We start from the raw sequence: 13,041 nt of genomic DNA, 5'->3' as shown, positions 1-13,041 counted from the left end.
AATTAACTGTTTTGCCTGTTGATTGCATACAGTTAGTTATAATGGTGCTATTAGCGTCGGTAACACCACGTATATTCCGTTTTTTAATATTTTAATGTCCTCCCAAAGTCAACTTCATGGCTTTGATGGTGTCGCCACACAGTGGCGGGTTTTTAGCAGCGGATATGACATCACTTGGCGCAAGCTTGATGATCGGACAAACAGTAAATATACTGCAAATTGTGTGAATAAATAGAGACATTTTGTCACCTGTCTCCGTGTTATATTAGATCAACAAAAACAACTTGTTTGTCTTAGATAAAAGCCCTGCAAAGCAAGTAAACTAAAAATACACCACCAGGGACGCTCTGGCATGGAAACGACGCTGCCAGTCTCAGCAAGAACGAGTTACAGAGAGCAGGCAACCATGGAGTACAAACTTCCACGACGTGCTCTGGCTGGCTGTTTTGATTGGTTGCGCCAGGTGCCGTCATTGGGAGAGCGAAATAGGAGTGGGAAGCCCCGCCAAAATCGAGTTGAGGGCAGTGTTTTGTTTGCTTGTATTTTGAAATTTCTTCTCTGAATAACTTCCGTTCCTGTGCATCGATTCCTGTAATTCTTTTTAAGTCAGCATCTGTGTTACATAAAGAACCCACCTGAAGTATAGCCGGTATCCCCCCAAGCAGTGTTTCGCAGCCCCTTTAAGGTTTTTTGTTTTCGCTAATAATTTGCTTTCAGCTTATGTTATGCTGCGTAGTTCAATAAAACTAGGTGGGCAGTGTTACTGAGTATTCCATGTTGGCCGTCTAAGTGCGGATTCATGGTCTGGTAAATAGAAAAGCATATCTGGCTGTTGGCACGTTAGTTGCCCTAACTTCATTGAGAGGTTAATGTGGGAGTGTGCCAGAGGTTTTACAAGGGCTTGTAGATAGGCATTCTTGTGCCTCTTGCTAATCGCTCAGTTCAAGTTGAATAATGAGACCAGCTACCTGGGCTTGGTGATCATAGAGTCGTGGTGCCATCCGTGTGCTCACGAGGTTTTCTGAACAACTGCAAAACAAATCTGAACTCCATGTTCTTAATAGTAGCATGGTTGGCATGGTGTTGATGAAAGTTGACGAAAGGATTTGAAAAAACTTGCTGAACATTGTCACAGATCAGTGATATATAAAGGGTAGTTGTGCATTCAAAGGAAAATAAACGTCTCCAGTTGATACTCAAAATTACTGCTGCTCCTGTCGCTTATTAATGTGCTGAACAGTGCCACTCTGTAGAAACAGTCTCCAGTTTATGAGCTTGTGCAGTTTCAAGGATAGCTATGTTTGCACTGCACATTAATGTAAACATTTTCTTCAGGTAGTAACACTCAATTTCTGTTCTCTGAATTTCTTAATAGTGTGCATGACAGCATGTGTCGCTTTGTAGGTACTCCATTTCAAGTCTGTGTTCATGTGCAAATTTTGAAGAATGCAGCATTTGTGCTCTACAATACCAAATGTGGTTTGAAAAGCCAGCTCATTTCGCTGGCGCTGTCAAGTGATCTGCAGCTGCTGTCCTGAGAGTCCTGACACGAGAGTTTATGGTCACTTTTCTGACCTGTCGGCCAAGAACAGTGGTATTTTCTGCAAGGTAATTTCAATATTGCACTTGGGCAACATTGATGAGCTGTCGCGCTCATGAACACTTTATAATCAGGTAAGTTTTGATGCTTGCAGGCATTATCATCATTGTGACATACTGTAGAACTCTGCTTTGTTAATATGGACACCTTGGTTCCCAAGTAATTGCCCTTAAGTAGAGTCCATAACGAATCATGAAGAAAGACAAAAAGAAATATTTTGACAAAAAATGATTACAGACTGCTTCTGTGCAAAGTAGTGGGCAGTGATTCTGGTTGCCTTTATTTTTACAATGTGGTGCAGGTTGAAGCGCGTTTGAAGCGCCTAGTGGTCTATGAGACACGTAACAGAGCCTCCTGCTGTGATGAAGTATTTCTCACTATGCTCGCGTCTCGGCAACTCTGTACTCACTTTGCGGACAGCTGCTAAATGTGGTTTTCAGCATGGCACACAGAATTTTTCTTGTAGCCATTTGTGCAAAGCGGAAAACTATAAGGCACGTCGATTGGGCGCCTTGCCAGTGCAAAGCATGAAACCATGCGTATAAAGGCTTTTACTATGGCATTTACACTTTCGCACTGCCTTTTGTTAGTGTTCTGCAATCGGAATGCAAGGGGCAGAACATCTCATCACTGCCCATATTGATGGGACAAAAATAAATAGGTTCCAATGGGCTCCGTACATTTTAATGCTGTTCACTGTCCGAACAGCGAGTTTATGTAGTTTCCTGCAGGGCGGTGTAGTAGGCCAAAGTGACATACAGTAGGACCTCATCCCAAGTTTTGTGCTGGACATTTACATACGTTGACAGCATGTCCGCAAGGATCCTGTTCAATCGTTCTGTCAAGGCATTACTATGCGGATAGCAGGCTGTGGTCTTACGGTGCATTGTGCAGCTCAGCCGAAAAATGTGGTCGATTAGCTGCACTGTGAAGGCCGTTCCTCTGTCGGTAATCGCGTACTAAGGGGCCATGTCGCAAGATGGTGTTGTGCATGAAAAACTCCACAACTTCGGAAGCTGTGCCACGTGGGACAGCCTTGGTCTTTGCGTAGCAAGTCAGATAGTCTGTGGCAACTATTATCCACTTATTGCTGCCCTGCAACAAAGAGAAAGGGCCGAGGTGGTCCATTCCTATTTGGTCGAATGGAGTGCAAGGGTCTGAACGGGCTTGAGAAACCCCACCGGCTTAAGTGGTGGCGTACTCCGGCGCTGGCATTCTCGACAGCTTTTAAAGTAGCATTTGACAGCGGCAGAGAGCTGTAGTACATGTTCCGCGCTCTGGCGAGCGTCCATGAAAAACCCACGTGGCCGTGGCCAGACGTGGGCTCATCATGGCATGTAAGAATGTCGGTTCGCGACTGGCATTAAGAGAAGGTAAGGTCTATATTGTGGCCTCTCGAGTTCTTTTGTAAGAGACCTTGTTGCCGCATACAGAAGGAGCCAAGACGTTGAGAGAAGTGGCGTGGTAGGGCCGTATTGCTACCTTCAAGGGTGTCAGTGAGAGGGCGTATGTCCGCGTTGGTCCACTGCTGGGTCATTAGGTCGGAGCCAAGGAAGCTGCTGTCATCATTGGTTGTTGCGTGGCCAGGAGGTGCATGCGACAGTGTGTCGGCATCTTCCGTGTTTACGGCCCGACTTGTATACAATAGAGATATCGAATTCCTGGAGCTGTAAGCTCCAGCATGCCAGGTGTTCAGACGACTCTGGCAAGTGATGATCGGTTACTACTTTGAATGGGTGGCCGTATGTATAAAGGAGAAATTTCATGGTGGCCCACTTTTCAGACGTAGAGTAATTGCTCTAGGCGCGGGAGAGAGTGCGGCTAGCATAGGCGATAACCCTCCCGAGGCCCTCTTGGTGTTGGACAAGGACCGCGCCAAGACCAATGTTGCTGGCGTCGGTGTGGACCTCGGTATCGGCATCTTTGAAGTGAGCAAAAACAGGAGATGTTTGAAGGCACTGACGGAGATATATATATATAGAGAAAGCTGTCTGTTGCTCGGTGGACCAGACGAGAGAGGTGGTATTCGTGGTGAGGCGCGTCAACGGCTCTGCAATCGTCGAAACGTTGACAAGAAAGCACCGGACAGAAATTTATTGGCGGTATGAACGGGAAAACGTGCGTCGACGGCAGTCTTTTCGGGGTCCGGCCGCACTCCTGCAACGCTCACAAGAGACCCTGAAATTTGAGTTCTTCGTAACCGAAGTGCCACTTCTGGGGCTTCGTAAGGTCAGCCGAGCGGAGGGCTTTGAGGACAGCCCGCAGGCCCTGTAGATGCTGATCAAACACTTCTGAAAAAACGACGTCATCCGAGTACACAACACAGCTTTGCCACGTGATGCCTGTGAGGACTGTCTGTCATGCGTTGAAACGTAGCCGGGGCAGAGCTCAGGCCAAAGGGAAAAAGCACTTTGAATTCATAGAGGCCATCTGGAGTCACAAAATCGGTTTGTTCACGGTCCCGTTCTACTTCAATTTGCCAATAGCCACTCTTCAAGTCAATGGATGAGAAGTACTTAGCGTGCCGTAATTTGTCCAGCGAGTCGTCAATGCGTAGCAACAGATAGACGTCCTTTTTATGCACGCTGTTCAGTTTTCGATAGTCTACACAAAATCGGAAAGTGCTGTCCTTTTTAACAAGGGCGACATGTGAAGACCACGGGCTTTGGGAAGGCTGAACAACTCCATCGTCAAGCATCTCCTGAACTTGCATTTGAATCACTCCTAGTAGCAAACATTGATGCCGGAACATTGCACCAATATTGCCTTTTTAGGTTGCATTAACCTGTGTCCTCCTCCGGCAATGTCAAGACAACATATGTAGAATAACATCGCTGCAATATTTTCTGCAATGTTGTGCCCACATTTGACTTATATACAACAATGCTGCAACATTGGCACAATGTTTCGTAATATAAATGTGACATTCTTAAAAAGTTCAGAGCCCTGCACGAGCATGCAGGCCTGCCAATTGGTGTGCTTCACAACATACCACAACGCTTTGCAAGGACCAACGAGAGTGAGTGACACTTGAGCGCCACAGTACAGGACATGAAACTCATACACTCACCTCCGAACAGATATCATGGAGTTAAGCTTATATAACCGTCACTGAAGGGTGTCCCAAGGGTGATAGTGACAAGTGGGTAATAAGCAAAGCTTTTTGACAAATTACTGGGGCTGTACATGAAATCTATAGCAGGCGCGCAATAAAAGGTTTTGTTGCAAAGTACTCTTAGTAAAAAAAAAACTGTAATAACAGTCGGAAAAATTCTGGAACCCTGTGATTGAAACATATTTGTAATGTTGCTAAATTGTTATGATTCCAACATTATAATAACGTTCACTAGGCTACATCGCCTCAACTTTGCTTCTCGATGTTTCAACGATGGCAGATGGTATATATGTTATGCTAACCAATTTCTGAGCACGTGGCTGCAATGTTAGCAGATATTGTCATTCTGACCAACTTATTGGCACGTTGCTGCAATGTTAGAGTATGTTGTACAACATTCTAAAACATTGGTGACATTGACACAAAGTTCTGGCGGCATTTTGTGCTACTAAGGACTTCTTTTGCAGAAACACGATAAGGCTGCTGTCGTATACGGCGAGCGCCGCCAAAGGTGATTATGCAGTGTTGCGTGATTGGCGTTTGACGAACCTTCGAGGAGGAAGTGAAGCACGGTTTGAATTTCAGCAAGAGTTACTCCAAGGCCAGTCGATTGTTGCCCCCTCGGGACAGGTACGTGGCAGTTGATGTTGGCGTTTTCAAGGGAGGGTTCGTCAGTGCCGGCTGCCGCAGACGCAAAACTAACTGTAATATCGACAACAGGTGTGGCGGGAGGGATAGCAGCTCCCGGGAGAAGGGGCGCCGGTGCTCATTCGAAAAATTTGTGACAAGGATCGCAGACCGCGGTCGCCACGAAGCGTCAGTATAGACTGCGAGCGGTGCAGATGGTCTGCGGGAGTTAATGGTTAGCCTCGGCGGCTGCTTCAGCATCATGCAAGTCGTATGATGGGACCTAAACCAAAACACTGTTCCGTGGGGTAGCGTGACACTGTCTGCAGAAACGCGAAGGGCGGCACTGAGGTGGCAAGAGCTGGCGGGGTTGTTTTATTTGTCAAAAAGACGATTCGTTGGCAGAGGTTGATGACGGCACAATCCCATGAAACACAAAAAGTGCTTGTAGAAATCTACAAGTCATCTACACCAAGACGTCTGAAAGAAGCATAGCCAAGATTTTATATAGCCATCCGAAGTCTTGAAGACCTCCTGTAGCCTAGGCTAATGCAATGCTATGAGCAGACTACAAGAGGTTTACCTTGACATCTTGTATATTTGAAACCTTGTTTAGCTGTTAACAAGCGTTTTAGCTCTTTTATAGCTGTGGTATATGCTAGTACTTGGCTAATAGAGGTCTCATCTAGCTGTATAGATGTATTTCAGCCGTTCTATAACGGTGGCAATGTAATGCTGTTAAATGAAAGGCTCTTTACGAAGAGCCCATCCTTGATGTCTCACAAGCAATAAGAACTTTGAAGAAAATAGAAACGTCTTGTGTGCTTGGGAGACAAAATTTGTGCATTGTGTGAGAAAACTTGTTAGTGTGTTCGCTCTTGCCCCTCGTCTGACATTTGGCTTGTCTGCAAATTAAAGGCGTATTTGCTTCAGCAGAAGTCTATGTAGCAGGTAGTTCATGGGGTAATGCAGCAGTTTCTCTTGTAACATAATTTTGCATATCAAGAGTGCAAAAGAAACTGCTGCGTCACTTCGCGTATTGACAGCCTGGTACCTTGCATGACTTCTGCTAAGTGCAAACACTCCTTTAAAGGGCTACTGAAGCGGTTTTAGAATTCGATGAGTTTAATGTTGCCGAATGTGCAAAACGTGCTCGTAAAGCCTGCGAAATCGTTTTGCTCTAGCATTTAAAATGATGGCGTAATCGCCGAATAAAGTCGTCGGCAGCGTTCAGGCTTCACTGAAGTCCACAGCGATGGGCAAAGGCCCCGATAATGACGTCACGTATGACGACCCTACATTTCCAGCGAAGAAACAGTTATTCCATGGAAGAAAACCGAGGCCATCGAAGGTGAAGCTCATGATGCATTGTTTGGTGCCATCTGATGACAGACAGCAGCTGCAGGTGTAAGCAGCGGACGTCTGAAATTTGGGCAACAATGACGTCAGTCACGTCACTGCCGAGTTTCTCCGCACTCCTCCAATGTAGTGAGAAGAAGCCTGAACATCGTCGCGGTTTTAATCGATGATTATGACATCATTTTGAATGCTAGTGCAAAAATACCTTTCATGCTTTATCTAGAAGCTTGATAGATTCGAATTCTTGAATAATCTCGTATTATCAAAAAACCGTTTCAGCTTCCCTTTAATCTGTAGTCAACTGGCCTTTATAGACAGTCTTCATAGACTGTCTTTATAGACAGAAGTCTATGGACAGTCTATATCCCAGTAAACCATAAAACGCCACATGGACATCAGCGAGATATTTACGCTGGACATTAGACACCTCCACTAGACATCCATTTTAGTACCGTTTACGAAAAATCTACGTACCTACAACACGAAAATTGGGGTCCAGTCCACGTTATTAGTGCAGACATCCGGCTCGACATTTATCAGATATTTGTGAACGGTGTAAGTACGCCGTCTACGTAGTCTAGACGTCTATATAAACAGAATATGACTATACATAGATCAATACCCAGGTGAAAATTTCTTAACTGGTTTCAGTCCAGCTGTTTTAAGGGACACATTTCCAGTTGCAACTGGAAATTTGTTCCTTAAACCAGTTGCGACTGGAGCCAGTTGCAATACGAGATGCAGCTGACACCTGTTACAATTCCAGATGGAACGGAGACCTATTGCATCCCAGCCATGGAGTCGTCGGGACGTCCAAGCACTCCAGCTAGCTGAAATACAGTTCAGTAAGCGAGTACATGACCATCACGCGTACGGGAGCCCAAAACACTGCAGATGACTTTTGAGTGCGTCAGTGTATTGCGCTCGGCGCTTTCACTGAATCTTGAATCTTCTCGTTGAGCATAATCGTCAGGTCTACTGCTGCGGTGGCATCAATACTCTTCTGCCGAGTCTAATAAGTCAGGGTTGCTGCAAAAGAAAGCATAATTGTTCACTTTTATGGGTGACAAGAGAATGGCACAGCAACCACAACAAACAAGCCCAGAAATTTTTCGCCATTTTTACCGACGCAAGTCTATGAAGCGTGAAAGGTTGCCCTTGCGGCACTAAAAGGGAGTCGTGCTGAGCGGAGTGTGCTTCCACATGCACTTCGGCACACCATCCGAACGCATGCCCACGTTTCGGTAGTAGAGGCCAGTTGCATACATCACCAGCCTTTGTTTCAATACACAGCGAGTTTGGCAAAACAACCAAACGAGTGAGCGTAAAAATATAACGTGCCGATAAATGCGTTAGAATTTTTCATTACGAACGCAAAAATAGCATAAAATACACTTCAATGAGTGAACTGAGACTGAGTACGCACCACGAAAGGTCACGATTCCAGCTAGTGAAAACGACTTGTAGTCCTAATTCGCACTGACGGCGCCGAGTAGTAAAAGCAAGCAAACTGTGTTCCTTCAGCTCTGTCAAGGAAAGAACTGTTGAACAATCTCGCCAGCAGTAATAAGCGAATAATGAATTCTATGTCGAAGATCTTCAAACACAACGTTCCCATGGAATACGATGAGAAATCACTCACGCCGTGCGCTCAAACCACTGCCGCCATGGCCGACCCTCATGCGGAGTGTGCGAAACTGACGCATATGTTTGTATCGTCTCTTTTTTTATACTTAGTAGTCTGCTTGCTGTGGCACAAAAATTAAGTTAGTAATTTTTAAACTGTAACATATTACTTTTTTCACAGCTGTAATCGCCATGCGCAGTTCGCGCTATTATTGATAAAATACGATACGAACGTCAACACGATGGCGGCTTTGACGATTCCACCGCGCTTTCCGCGTCGCCACCGGTACGCGGCTCTCACGCGTGTCTCGGTAATCACGCATTAGAAGATCGTTTCGGTGGTTGGGCAGTTATAAATAAATAATTATAATGTTACCCTGCCCGAAACGCCTATGTCACAACGGGCTGGAGATAGAAAGAGAGCGGACTTAATAAAAAGAAGAAAAAATAGCATTGCTATTAACGCGGGCACACGATATGTTCGCTGCAGTGCGACCCATGCGAAACTCGCAATGCAGAGTTTTGAGGGAAGTGGCGTTATTCGCCAGGAGAGCGCCTACCGGCATTTTCGCATGCAGTGCACACAGTGCTATCGGATTGATATTCGCCGATAAGCCAGCTTCAATCTAATTTCACAGTACATTCATTTGTGCGCCTAATGATTGCTGAGCCGCAGCAGCATTCATTTCCTTCTCATCGTCCCTCCAAGCCGTAAAAAAACTTCCCATTTGGTTTTTACCCACGACTAGTTCTGCCCAGTTGGCCCTCAATTGGGAATTTTTGCTTCCCACTTGACCCACAAATGGAATCACTCACTTACTTCCCAGTTGGTCCCCAGTTCCTCTCATTTGACCCTCGACTGGGGAACGATGTTTCCCAACCCAGTTTTCCGATGTTTCCCAGTTTCCAGCAAGTGGAAAACGATGTTTCCCAGTTGCTAGAAAACTGGAACAATTTGCCTCCCCCTTAGCCCCAACTGGGACCAGTTGAATTCCATGGTGTGGGGCCAAACCCCCCTATATCATATCACGTGGGAATGCAAAAGAAACGAGGCTTTCCATAGAATACAAAATCCGAGTGCGGAACAGTGGGAGAGTTAGCTCTCCAGCGGCAACCCGGTTCTCCAGAGAGAACTGGTCATCCATGCCCAGCGAGCAGCCAAGCTCAGCGGTGCCCTGGAATAGGGGCGCCGACCTCTGTCGACCGTAATAACTTGTAGAGCAAATAAAGTTTATCCTATCCTATCCAATTGAGTTTCAAAGAGGTACCTGTTGGCTTCCAATTGCGTTTTCTTGCTTGACCCATGCCGGCTTTGTTATTTCAACTACGATGTTATTAACCTCAGTTAAAAACATCATAGTCGAAATATGGGCAGAGCGTGTAACATGAAGGCAAGAAAACTAATTATCATTAGGGTAACGGGCTGGATTCCGAGAGAATGCAAGCACAGCAGAGCGGATCAGGTCAGGTGGGCAGTCGAGGTTCGGAAGTTTGCTGGGATAAGGTGGCCGCCACTGGCACAGGACAGGGTTAAATGGAGAAATTTTTGGCCAGCAGTGGACATAGACTGGTGTGATAAAAAGTTGGATTACAGAAGTTTATTCCCCCAAAATATGAGGTCACACATTCAGCTACACAAATGCCAAACAAAGCTTTCCTCAGTTCAACATTCCAATAGTTAGTTATCATTGCTAGCGCGATTAGCAGATTTAACACATTTTTGAGAAAAATTAACTCCCAAAAATTGAAATGAACCAATTTTTGTACTTTAAATAGTTGGATAAGTTGAATAAAACATGCTTAATCGGAAAGAAATGGTTATTGTCCTGGCTGCTGAATAACAAAAAAGTTTTTCAGTGTGTCCTCACTTTTCAGTGAGGTACGTTGAGGTAGCTTGCATTGGCTGTAGCACAAGGTATAAATTGTATGTAAGAATAGTAATGAAATAACAATGCGAATCCTGACCAAAGTAACTGGCATTTTAAACCAACTGCCTACAGTTGAGTCAGAAACCTGGTGGGTGTGCATTCAGATTTGTCTTTACTGCTTCCCGTATTTTTCTTCTTTTTAGGTAGGATAATGTTGCCGTGAAGCGAGCACGAAAACACGCAAAAACACGGGCAGCGCTCGTCATGCCTCCAATTTGTAGTCAACAGCAATTTCCAACTTTAAATGCCGTAAGGCAACACGAAATATCGAACGATTGAAAATTATGGAATTCTTAACTTATATCTCACTTAGATTCCCAGGACGTGACAAGTAATATCTACGAGGAGTCTAGGTTAAGGCAGATATAATGTCGTGGGTACGTCTCCAGCTTTTCCACGAAAAAATGTTGGTAAATAAGACGTCTGAGAGATTTTGCCTCGGTACATAGACGTTCAGACTTAATCTGGACATCTATGGGAGATTTGTGGTTTGCTGGGTAGGCTGTCTAAATTTTTTTTTTGTAGGGGTATCGCGGGTGCCCTTCTGGAAACCCGTGGACACAGCAGCCTTTCTTTACCTTTCAAGATCTCCTGAAAATGATGAAATGACCGGAATGTAAATTCTATAAAAAGCAAAGCAAAAAGCTCAATTAAGCACCTACTGGGAGCTCCAGTTTATGCGCTAAGATTAGAGGAAATAAAGCTTGAGAATGGTGGCGACAAAGGAGAGGCACATACAATGCGACTTTCTTTTATGATCCTTCCATCACAATGTTGAAACTCCGGTACGAGGAAAAGCCAGACTCGAGACTGGGATGAACCAATTTGCAATTTCAGTTTTTAATGGTCAGTGGCGGCAGTGATATCCGTCACTATGTGTAAACTATGCCAAGTTTATTCCACCTGTCCGGTCACTTTCCCCTCCTGTGAAGTGACATCATAGATATGACTGTGCGTGTGTGTGTGGGGGGGGGGGGGTGCTAATAATCTATACAATAATGAGTACGCGTCTGCTCCAAGGGAGTGTTAAGAGGTCATAGAGCCCGTTCTAAAGTTCATTCATTTCGATAGCAATCCTGTGAAACTTCTTTCGGCTGGCCCCATTATCCAGCCTGGCTACCCTGAATGCATGGCTTCAGCGCATCGGAAATCGCGCTACTGGCACGCTCGCTTGCCTGCCACGAACACATATACTTAGCCAGGTGCTAACCTGCCCACGCGGCTACGAATGAATCAAGTATATTAGCGATATGAATTTCGGTACTACCTCGGATATGACCTACTTCAGTATGCCAAGTCGGATGTAAATGACCTTTCGTGCGCTAACCTCCGATATACCGAACCTGAATATGGTGCCTCGGATATAACGAACTTTAGTGTGTTATCTCGGATATAAGGAACCACCTTGGATATAACAAATTCCGTGTCTGGACTTCGGATATAAGGCACCTATATTCGGATATAAGTGTACCACCTCGGATATAACGAACTTCAGTGCATCAACCTCGGATACAAATAATATTGGCTGCTAACGCACTCAAACGATCCACAGAGGATCGCCTAAGAGTTTTTTACCCGTGTATATAAATATATGAAGAATAGATAAAGACGGGCAAGTAATAAAAAGTGGCGGTCATACAGGCTTCGACCCTCCCATCGTCATGATTTCGTTCAGAACGTAATTTAGATATCACTTGCACCCATTTAAGCCGCCCTGAAAAACAGGCTGTGAAGATGGAAATGACGCAAAATACCTACTAAACCCGCGAGCATAACACACGATCACAGATTGGCAATCATATACGCTTACAACACAGAGGCTGATAGCGTATGATTTTACACTACATGCACTGGTAATGATATTGAGATGTCCTTCCTTTTCTTCTTCGCTAGACTTCCTGTGATTTTCGGATCAGTTTATTCAAATCAACGCACCTATTCTACGTTTTTCTTATCTTCTTTTTCTGCTGTTTCACGGGCACGTATTTGCTAGCAAAGTCGTTCACGTTTTTCGCTAAAATCGTCGTCAACATCGTCTCTTATGTCTTCTTCCTCCACTCAGCTTCTGCCGGGGCTGCTCTCCAAGAGCGTCGTCACAGGCATATGGTGATCGTGACCGTCAACGTGATAGACAGGGTGGGCGGCCTCCTGTCCCGGCGACACTCCGTACGAGTGAACCACCTCTTTGCCGACATACCGTACAGTGGCAGTACCGCGGCCTTAACTTTCTTATTTGATTTTCTAACACCTACCACAGTTTGCATCTGCTTTTTGTCGGATATGTTATTCTTTTTTTGAGCTTCCAACTTTTCAACGAGAATGCCTTCAAGACTTATTTCCTCACCTCGAAGCAGTGTTGAGAAGCAGTGCTGAGGACTTGCGCAAATCTACGCCGTACCAAACGGGACCAGAATAGTATAATGTCTCGTGCGTTCATCAGCCCAGGTTCAGCATGATGCAGAACCGATGCAATAAGTGTATTAGTTCTCAGGCGAAACACTCTCGCATGCGTTATTTGGCCACCCGCAGGTCTGGTACACTGCAACAACTATTAACGTGACAACGCAGCCGAATTACGAGTGTGTGCCTTGCATTGCACGTTTACCTGTGTAGCGTGTAGATACTGTGCAGTCAGATGAAAGCGATTGATGTGCGACGTTCAGCGATCTGCTTGTTCAGAAACTGTATGGTAAAGGGCCGCCTATTCGGATCGAAAGCCAAGATGTTAGCCTTCGGCTCCAGGCATTGCACCCTCATTCCGGTGTACTGAGCGATTTCTGCTGCTT

Source organism: Amblyomma mixtum, chromosome 2 (assembly GCF_055824585.1).
Source record: "Amblyomma mixtum isolate Tamu chromosome 2, ASM5582458v1, whole genome shotgun sequence".
Classification (NCBI taxonomy): domain Eukaryota; kingdom Metazoa; phylum Arthropoda; class Arachnida; order Ixodida; family Ixodidae; genus Amblyomma; species Amblyomma mixtum.
The sequence above is the reverse complement of the archived record's forward strand: the minus strand, read 5'-3'. Positions refer to the sequence as shown.